Source organism: Brachyhypopomus gauderio, chromosome 18, assembly GCF_052324685.1.
Source record: "Brachyhypopomus gauderio isolate BG-103 chromosome 18, BGAUD_0.2, whole genome shotgun sequence".
In the NCBI taxonomy this organism is placed as follows: domain Eukaryota; kingdom Metazoa; phylum Chordata; class Actinopteri; order Gymnotiformes; family Hypopomidae; genus Brachyhypopomus; species Brachyhypopomus gauderio.
This window is the reverse complement of record NC_135228.1, coordinates 7,247,588-7,257,665: the sequence shown is the minus strand read 5'-3', so window position 1 is coordinate 7,257,665 and position 10,078 is coordinate 7,247,588.

The following is a 10,078-nucleotide window of genomic DNA, read 5'->3' as shown; positions in this document are numbered from 1 at the left end:
TCTGTGAGGTGACAGTCACACAGTAAAATGAATGCAAAAGGAGGACGCAGTAGTTAAAAAAGGCGGACACAAACACTGAGAAGAGCGAGAAGGGAAGTCCATAATCAGGGTCGTGCAGGCAGGCTCGGGTCAAATCCGTCAGGGAGTCTGACATAGAAATATAACCAACACGTAACGACATACTGAATACAAACCACAAACCTAAACAAGATACCGAAGAAACAATATGGAAAGTGTTGCATGATTAAATCAACTTATAAGAAAGAAAATGGCTGAATTTCAGTATTTCAGGCAGGACTTTGTGGTGTATTTCAATTCAAACTTAAATGTTCATTGCTGGGCCTTGCTTACACATGCCTATCCCTGTATACTTGCCTATACATTTACACTGATTTCCTGTAATGTCCTTTCTCTGCAATCAGCATTATGATTAGGAGCCAAGGTTACATTTAAATTATATTTGAAATACATTAACTAGCTGGCTAGATGAAAGTACTAAACCCAGTTTTTGGAAATAGAAAACACTGAGTTTCCACTCAGTTTCCAGAACCATGATCAGCCCCGTCGACAGGGGGGACAACCGGGTCTGTTGTCCAGGGCCAGGGGGGCCCATCAAAGAGCCCAGCAATTTATTTTTTATTTAAAGTCTATAATTTTAAATAATCTTGAAATCTTTAATTAATATAAAATTCTGTAAAATAATAATAATTCTCAAAATAAGCTCAATGGCTAAAATATATATATGGTTTTTTTTTACCTACAGTTCTCCTGTATTACATTAAGAGGGTTGCCAACTTTTGAACATCACTTGAGTGTGAGATTTGAACTTGGAGGGGGGGTCTAGTGTAAATTGTTGATGGGTGGCGAACATAAATTGTTACCGGGGCGGTGTAAAATGGACACAAATTAAGTATTATATCGCGATCGATCGATCGACCGCCCTCGCGCACGGGCGGTGCCACTGCGATTACGTCATTTTCGCCGCGCGGACCCTCGCGCCGCTCACGACACATCAAGTATAAACCAGTGAGCTGTCAGAAACAGCTTTGATGTTTGGCTATATTATATACTATATGACCTAATGCTAGGATTGTCTGCTACAGAAGAAATTCAAATGACGTAAGCCGGGTGGGGGGGGGGGGGGGCTTACGTCATTTGAATTTCTTCTGTACAGAGGGTACAAAGGTACAGAGGGGCAAATCTAAAAAGGTAAATAGAAAAACACAGACTGGGTCGAAGCATGAAAACATGCAGGATAGAAGAATAAACACTTGGTATGTTGTCAGATATCTGTAGGCAATACTTTGCAAAGTGGATGTAGCAATTCTAGGCTTTCCACTAGTGCTGTGTAGAGAGACAGGTGACTTCAATAATGAGGAGAGGCGGAACGAGGTAGACACTGCTGGGGCTCTTGGGACTTCTCTCCATGGTGAGGTGCTCTAACATAAACCCCTAAACATATAAAATGGTCAAAAATACAGTATTCAGCAATAACCTGGTGTAAATACAAAATATAAATAGACAAAGATGAATGACCTTCAGGTGGTGAAGCCACTAATGGCTAACACCCACCAAAGAGGTGGGTACACAAAACAAAGACAAATACTGCCACTGTTGAAGGAAGCGGCCAGCAGGGGGCCTCTGTACCATGACAGTGCCATTAAAACATTTGTGCTATCATGTTATAAAGATAAGCATCATCCAGCACACCATCAACATCCAAATCACACCAAATTAATCTGGTTCTGTGAGTTTGTGTTGTTAAAAACAAATAGTCCCTGCTTCTGATGACAGACATTTAAAGACGGGCATGTAAAGAAATGGCTTAAATGGCATCTAAAGCCATTTCTATGGAAATGAAGCTCAGTGGCGACTGGTGCTTAATGTTCTGAGGAAAATGTTGCAAACAAACTGACAAAGCGAGATTGTACCATGTTTAGCAATAGCAGAGGAATAATTGTATTGGCATATTAATATATACTTAAATATATTCTAGTTTGGTTAGTATTTGCTCTGGTAGCTAGCTTAGGTACCAAGCTAGCAAATCTTTTATTTAATGGTAGTTTATTTTCTAAATGCATATTTCTTCTTAAAGTCTGGAAGCCATGACTGAGGTGTCCTTGAACGAACTGCTCCATGGGCTAGGGCTGCCCACCACTCTGGGCATGTGTGCACCACAGCCCCCTAGTAATCCCTTCTGTGTGTGGAGGACAAATTTTGATTGGGGGTGAAAATCACAATTGACACATATGACATGTATATATGGGTGCGTGTGTGTGTATATATTGGGGTGAATGTGTACATATATTTTTGGGTGTATATATGTGTGTAAGAGTGTATATGTGTGTGGGTGAATGTGTGTGGGAGTGTATGTGTTTGTGTGGATGTATATGTGTGTATAGGTGTATATATGGTGAGGGTGTATATATTAGGGTGTGTGTGTGTATGTGTACATGGTGTTACTATTGTAAGTTTGCTTCTGTTCTGTCCCGGTTTTACCGGGTTCGATACTTCTTGTGTTTAGTGTCATGTTATGCATCTTGTCTTCTATGTCTATTGTTGTGCAGCCCTAGCCCAGCGCCCGGGGAGCAGTTGGGGTTAGGTGCCTTGCTCAAGGGCACCTCAGACATGGCCTCAGGTCTGGGAATCGAACCCACGACCCTCTGGTCACAAGACCAGTTCCCTACCACCAGGCCATGACTGCCCCCTTCCTGACATTACCAGGATTTTGCTCAGGCTTCCTGGATTGTGTTAATTCCACTAATTTTACCTGGATTGCACTAATTAAAAAAATCTAGCAAGCTTGAGCAAAATCCTGGGGTCTCATGTACAAAGACTTGCGTGGATTTCTTACTAAAAATTGGCGTACGTACAATCCCAGAAAATACGCATTAAAAAATCCAGATGTATTAAACCCTGCGTACGCCGGAATCCACGCACATTTCTTTTGTACATCCCAATCAACATGGAATTGAGCGCACACGGTGACACGCCCCCCTATAAATATGCAAATTCATTTAAATTTGCCCTGCACCGGAGAAGTTTGCTCTCTGATCTATCACAAACCATGTCTAAACGGGGAAAGGAGAGGAACTTCACCGAAAGAGACGCTCCTGAATGAGGTAGAGGTGCGGAAAAAATGTTTGTTAGGCACGTTGTGGCATTACGGAAAAGCGCAAAAGGTCTGAGTGGGACAGTGTGTGTTAAGCTTTAAATGTTGTGGGGTCAGAATAATACACACTGTCAGAATAATATAATGCACCTAAAAATATCAGTGATGCGCTCACTACCATCAGCGATTCAATAAAATAATTGGTTAAAATTTGTGCTGCACATTAATTTGTCCAGGCTCTGGGTTCGCTGGGTGCTCCACCACCTCTAACAATGGCACGGCATACCTGTGAGCAACATTGTGCAGGACTCCACATGCCCTCACAATACAACACACATTCTCTGGCCAATACAGTAGCATTCCCACGGTCCTGTCCAGCCAGCGCCACCGGCTTTCCAGCTGTCCAATCGCCCTCTCCACGACTGACCGGGTGGAGAATAAAGAGAATTGTATCTCCGCTCCCGGTCAGTCTGTGGATTACAAAGGGTCATCAGCCACGTCTTGAGCACGTAGCTGCTGTTTCCTAAGTAATTTAACAATTACCCATGTTTAAAATGAATTATTCTAAGCTGAATAATTAGCATAAAATGCTTTTATTTAAATGCTTTCATTTTGTTGCTTACCAAGAAGCCACCCGTCACGCACTCTGCTAGCTTGTAATCTTATCCAAACCATGCAGTTTGTAAGGATGTACGAATCATTGGGTTGATCCAGGCCAAAGTGCCACTACATTAGTAAGTTTTTACATCACAGATTATTTGCACGTTTATGGAATTAAAGTGCTTTCTATTCACATAAGCAAATTCCTCCTCAGATGGTGCCTTTATAGAAATGTGTGTGCAGTCAATTGCTCCGATTATATTAGGGTTGCATTATTGCTTTAATGTTTGCCTGGTCAACCGTTTTATATGGGAACTTTATATAACTAGCTGACATTCAGATGATCCCATCCAAAACAGCTGGCATGGCCCGGCTCAGAGATGACTGGGACATCCCGACCGGTCTGCCAGTTCTCTTTGAAACGAGCCAGTCGCCAGGAAGCCAAGCGTTGTCGCTGGCAATGCGCAACTCCTTGCGTTTCTCTCTCCAAAAGTGGACCCAACTCAACACAAGAGGACAGTTCTTGGAAATCTGAAACGGCTTATAAGCCAGCCATCATCATGGGCTATAGAATCATAACGGTCACAGAAAACGCGCTCTCGGCGAATTATCAATATCTTCCAGTAATGCCAACGTTGCCATCTCCCAAGAACTCCAGCGAAACATTTAATGCATGTTTATATAATCTAGGCTAAGTGGAAACACGTTGAATGATTATTTCAGTAAGGCAGTGAAATTGTCTGATTAATTTACTATTTAATTTTCTGATTAATTTACTTTATTTTACCCAATAAGGGCTTAATACAATGTGTGCGTGAAGGATATCTTAATAGTTGTAATTTCAATGCATGACCTCTAAGTGTCGCTAATTGATGAATACACATTAGAAACATGCGTACGCCAGAGGTGAATGTGTCGTAGGTTTACGCACTTTCTCACGTTCAAATCACATTTCGTACATCTGACCGTTTGCGTGAAACATAGCGTACGCGTACATGAGGCCCCTGGTGAGGACTTTTACTTTCTGAACCTGGAATTGACACCTCTGCTAATCACTGATTCATTTTTATGATTAGTCAACTAATCGGATCATACATTAATTGATTATAAAACATACAGCTTATCGCACTAGAATGCAGCTGCTATTATATAACCATCATTCGATTTCAGCTGTATGCTAACTAAAAATAAAAACAATTGTCAGGAATATCACATGATCTCCCTGCAGATGCGGTTCACCTGCTGCTCATCACCCCTCCCCTTTGCAACTATTTAAGCTTCCTCCTCTCTCTTCTGGGTTGCGAAGTATTGTTGCCATGCCACACACCACGCGTTCTCTCTGTGTTAGTACCTTTCTGTGTACCGACCTCTGGTCTCCTCCTAGACCTCGTTCCCTGCCTAGTCCCTCTGTACCTGCTGGCTTCTGTCTCACCGGCGTGACCCTGGACCGTCCTGACTACGTTTGCAACACTCCTGCACAGCGCACCCTGAACGAAGTAACTCACCTGTTCGATTGCTCTGTGATTGTTGTTTCAATAAAAGCGGCTATTCTCCGCACTTGGATCCTTGTCTGCCTTGTCAATACGTTACAACAATTAAGATCATAGATCATTAAACCTTTAATGAAATATGCAGCTTGTTGCTGCATATTATTAAAAAAATAATTATTAAAATAAGGATAAGGCACTGGCTTAAACAATACAAAAATACATTTATTAAACAATTATATATTTTTTATAATTTTAATAAATAATTTTTTTTTTCTTTCTTTCATTTGTCTCTGGCATCAAACGTAGCTATGCTATGACCCGATTTAAATCAAATTAGGTAGGTAATTAACTTTCTTCTCCGAGGTTCAGCTGGGGAGTAACACTGCAGTCGGAGCCTACAATATCAGTAGCATCACCCCAACATGCTATACAAATAAATTTGATTTGATTTGATTTGAGGTAGGTACCTGAAACAAGAATTATTCACAAAAATAAAGTTTTGGTCTCATTGACAAAAACACATTAATGCGTGCTAAGGCTAATGAAACAAATCGCCATTGCTAATGTTAACTTTTACAGATATCAAGATGAGTAAGTACTAAGTTATCGCTCTGTTTACGCAAAAATTAGCAGCTAACTAAAATTGTGACAGTCAAAATCAACCACAACATGCTTGGGTTCGTACATCGCGGTTGTGCTGCCGTGGAAGGCAAGTTCTGCCTTGCAGATATTGCATTGCATGCGTTTCTCTTTCACTTTCTTAAAGTGACCCACATTTTAGAGTTCTGTAGCTGGGTAGCCATGATACCAGAGCCTGTCTATATAACGTCTTCGGATGTCGTCCACTGCCTACTCCGGTTTCCACTACTGCGCATGTGCGTCAAGGACAGAAAGGCAGACGCAGCAGTGGAAAGTTTAGAGAGAAAAAAGTAAAAAAAAACAAAACAAAAAACAATGCATCAACAATAGTTGACAATCTTGACTAGTCGACTAATTATGGCAGCCCTAATATTCACCTGCACATATACACCCACACACTTTCGTTCACACCCATATACACTCCTACATACATATACATAGCCCCTTATATACACCCTCATTATACAGTGGGGAAAATAAGTATTTAGTCAGTCACCAATTGTGCAAGTTCTCCCACTTAAAAAGATGAGAGAGGCCGGTCATTGACATCATAGGTAGACCTCAACTATGAGAGACAAAATGTAAAAAAAAAAATTGAGAAAATCATTTTGTCTGACTTTTAAATAATTTATTTGCAAATAATGGTGGAAAATTATTCCGCCCATTATTCTCCCATTTTTTTTTTAATTGGATAAATTATATATATTTATGTTTTAAAAATATTTTAGGCCCTCTGAGAGGGCGTAGAGGGCCCTGACGGTTCCCCACTGGTTTGTATGTTACTCATCAAATGTAATCATTTTCATGTGTGCTTAAGTGACCTCACATTCATGCCTGTCTGTGCATTATGTGTCATTTGTTGTCCAAAAGTGGAAATTGAGAATGGCTCAATGTGTAGACTAATAGAACCAAATTAATTCTTGTTTAGGCAGAGTATGTAAGACAATTTATTTAGGAATAGTTTACTTTGTCTTCGATTTGTGTTAATCTGTCTTCTTTGGTTAAGTCATTAACTAGACCTGGAAAGACGGGCACTCCTCGCTCCCCCCCACCCTCTCTCTCTCTCTCTCTCTCTCTCTCTCTCTCTCTCTCTCTCTTCCCTGTCTGGGCAAAGGTCATGAATATTCATTAATAAAGGCCAATGGTCAATGGCCTGATGAACATGAAAGCGCCTTACAATTATGCCCCTAAAACTTGTTTTAAAAGCCCTTGCTCGAAGCGAAACAATGAGCTTGGCAGCCTGGTAATTTGGGAGGACTTGGAGAACTTCGCCAGACTCGCTGAGACTCAAAGACACTGAACTCATTGAAATACACCAAACCATCGTGACCAACAGAGTGCTGGACTCACGCCGAACACCGCAGAGTCCAGAAGAGCGATGCCAAGAAACCACAACTAACGCTCTCACTGAGTCCAACAGAAGATTCTTCTTTATTTTATTTTATTTTCTTTATTCTACGTTTCGTCATCATAAGTACTTTTATTTAGTCTAGTCGTTCAAGTCAAGCTCATCTTCTTTCTCAGTCAAGTCATTTGCACAAGTTTGTCTTCGCCCTCCAGCTGCGACTGTGACGTCACCGCTACGTCTCCGCGACTCGAGCCGTCTCACGTGACCTGCTCCGCAGACCTTAGCTGCCTCAAGAAACTAACCGTGAACGCGCACCGGTTGGTCCGCGTAACCACGCCTCTTCTTCGAAGTAAGACGCTCAGTTCATGTGCTGTTTTGGGGTTGCCAGCTTCTATCTCTCCCGGAGTCTGAAATAGTAAATACTGTTACCATTAACCTGCCCAAACCTACTTCTTTCTTCTTTTCTATTCTCTCTCTAAAGACCTCGTGTCCGTCCCTGGGTCCTACGCTAATTAGGCAAGCCTAAGGATAGTCATATAATACATTTAAACCTCATGACCGCCGATAACTATCATTCGCTGTTGTTGTTCAATTTTATATTCTTTGTTGTTCACTCTTATATCCTTGGTTTAGATTAGGAAATTCACATATAGGTTTAATTTCAATTTGAGCCAAATCGTTCCATATGCTACTCTTCATATCAATTGTAATTTTAACCATTTAATAAATGTGGACATTTATTCATCTGGTCATGGTGGTAAATGCATATTTTGGTCGATGGTATTAGGTCACTGCGCGGAACCAGAACTTAACCCTTTAGTAATGAGACTGATCAAACCATATTCCACCTAACTCCGTTATCACAATACTGATTCCTGAGCAATCAGGATGGTGCCCCGTTCATAATCCATAAACTAACATATGTATCCACTACAAGTCCACACGTCTGTATAGCCCACACACAACCATGTACACATACACACACACACCCTAATATATACACCCTCACCATATATACACCTATACACACATATGCATCCACACAAACACATACACTCCCACACACATTCACCCACACACATATACACTCTTACACACATATATACACCCAAAAATATATGTACACATTCACCCCAATATATACACACACACGCACCCATATATACATGTCATATGTGTCAATTGTGATTTTCACCCCCAATCAAAATTTGTCCTCCACACACAGAAGGGATTACTAGGGGGCTGTGGTGCACACATGCCCAGAGTGGTGGGCAGCCCTAGCCCATGGAGCAGCTTGTTCAAGGGCACCTCAGTCATGGCTTCCAGACTTTAAGAAGAAATGTGCATTTAGAAAATAAACTACCATTAAATAAAATATTTGCTAGCTTGGTACCTAAGCTAGCTACCAGAGCAAATACTAACCAAACTAGAATATATTTAAGTATATATTAATATGCCAATACAATTATTCCTCTGCTATTGCTAAACATGGTACAATCTCGCTTTGTCAGTTTGTTTGCAACATTTTCCTCAGAACATTAAGCACCAGTCGCCACTGAGCTTCATTTCCATAGAAATGGCTTTAGATGCCGTTTAAGCCATTTCTTTACATGCCCGTCTTTAAATGTCTGTCATCAGAAGCAGGGACTATTTGTTTTTAACAACACAAACTCACAGAACCAGATTAATCTGGTGTGATTTGGATGTTGATGGTGTGCTGGATGATGCTTATCTTTATAACATGATAGCACAAATGTTTTAATGGCACTGTCATGGTACAGAGGCCCCCTGCTGGCCGCTTCCTTCAACAGTGGCAGTATTTGTCTTTGTTTTGTGTACCCACCTCTTTGGTGGGTGTTAGCCATTAGTGGCTTCACCACCTGAAGGTCATTCATCTTTGTCTATTTATATTTTGTATTTACACCAGGTTATTGCTGAATACTGTATTTTTGACCATTTTATATGTTTAGGGGTTTATGTTAGAGCACCTCACCATGGAGAGAAGTCCCAAGAGCCCCAGCAGTGTCTACCTCGTTCCGCCTCTCCTCATTATTGAAGTCACTTGTCTCTCTACACTGCACTAGTAGAAAGCCTAGAATTGCTACATCCACTTTGCAAAGTATTGCCTACAGATATCTGACAACATACCAAGTGTTTATTCTTCTATCCTGCATGTTTTCATGCTTCGACCCAGTCTGTGTTTTTCTATTTACCTTTTTAGATTTGCCCCTCTGTACCTTTGTTTGCTATTGATCGCCCTTGGTATAACTTTACTTGGACTGTATATGTACTATGAGATTGAATTATGTCTGTTGGTGTACTCTCTGGTACGCTCTTCTGGTTTAGTGAAGTCTGCATTTGTCTGTGTATCCACATGTAGCAGCCATCACACATGTCTGAAAGTTGACTACCTGTTAACAGCAGTGCTCATTTTTGCTGCACTGAATCACCAATCACATGTTGTTATTGGTAGGTAGGTGGCTGAAGAGGACCATGGGACAAAGCAGACACCAGCACCAAACTGTGATGTCAGTTGAGGTGCTTGAGAGAGTCATGCACCAAAAGGTCATCGACAGATTTGCCACCCTCTAGATGAGGTGACAGATTAATTCTCCCAGAGTGGAAAGAATCATCTGCAGGATCTGTTATATCCACAAGTGGAGAGAAAGGTGGGATGATATTGTGACTTAGGCAGGGTTTACTCTCTTTAATGATCATGTCTTATTTAATTTTTTTATTTATTGCTTATGTCTCACTATCCTTAACTTTTATTAGAATTTGAATTGTAATTTGGACTAGTCATGGGTGGCCAATGTGACACTTTTATTCTGTTCTTTTGTATTAACTGCTAGATTCCTTAGCTTATTTTCAGATTTTTTTAGTGTTTTG